Genomic DNA, 1,292 nt, shown 5'->3' with positions numbered 1-1,292 from the left:
CTATCCACCTTTGCCATGCAGTCGGCTTCGGCAGATGGCCGCTCACCCAATTTTTACGGAATGACTATGACCTGGATGAATGAGAATCTTCATCAGCACACTGAGCCTGGTTCTGCTGGAGGTTTCTTCCTGTTAAAAGGGAGTTTTTCCTCTCCACTGTCGCTACACGCATGCTTAGTGTGAGGGATTACATTCAAGTCAATGAGTCGATGCAATCAACTGGTTTTCCTTAGATAGAAAACTTTGAATCAATGTGACTGGATGACCTGGTAAACTGTAAAGTGCCTTGAGATGACTTGTGCTGTGAATTGGCGCTATAGAAATAAACTGAATTGAACTGAATTAAAGAGTCTGGTGCAGGACATTCCCAAACATTTCAGCCTGTGACCCCAAAACTAACAACACAACAATCTTTATTTATAAATATGAAGTGAATTAATTATACCTTTTTAAAAAATATATCTTTAAATTGAATTGTATAAATCATTTCATTTTTTTTTATTTATTTAATGCCACATTTAATTATATATTGGCGATTTTTTTTTTTAGAGTGGAATGAAAGATTAAATATTAGTTGAATAAATGAATCCAGATATATTTAATGTTACATTTATGTACCGTATTAAATTATATAATTTGGCCTTCCATATACCTCAGGGATCACATCAAGACAACACAAAGTTTTTATCTTTTAATTAAGAATCCATTGTAAAAGGACAAAGTCAACATTTTGGACGAGTTTATTAAAAGTATTGTGACAAAGGGATTGTATTTATTTTTGACTCTGTGCCGCTCAAAAAAAAAAAAAAAAAGAGTTGAAATGTACGATTATTTCTAGTGCCTGTTCCAATCGAGGAATAAAATAGAATAGAATAAACTCCGAAAACCTAAACAGAAGTGTTGCTTTGGGCGCTTAGACTAATCAGAAAATTTAATTTCATAACCAAAATCTGGCAGCTACATTTCCCTATGTTACCTCCTACGGTGCCAACAGAATCACCCCTTTAGGTGAAGAAATCCATCATCCAAACTCTTCCTTTCCAGTTGTTACACGGTGAGAGGCTAGAGATGCACTGATCCATTTTTTCCCGATCCAATCCGATAAATTTTCTGATATCTGATAGTCATCCCATACTATTGTTGAAGGAATTAACTGTTTAACTCACCATGAGAATAAAGGCTTCATGTTTGATATAACCATTGCTATAGAAAAAGAACACATTAAAGGAAAATTCCGGTTTTTAACACTTTTAGCCCATTTTCTGTAGTGTCCAGGATGAAATCGAATGATC

Source organism: Cyprinodon variegatus, unplaced genomic scaffold (assembly GCF_000732505.1).
Source record: "Cyprinodon variegatus isolate N-32 unplaced genomic scaffold, C_variegatus-1.0 Scaffold0, whole genome shotgun sequence".
NCBI classification, from domain to species: Eukaryota; Metazoa; Chordata; class Actinopteri; order Cyprinodontiformes; family Cyprinodontidae; genus Cyprinodon; species Cyprinodon variegatus.
This window is presented reverse-complemented; position numbering follows the sequence as displayed.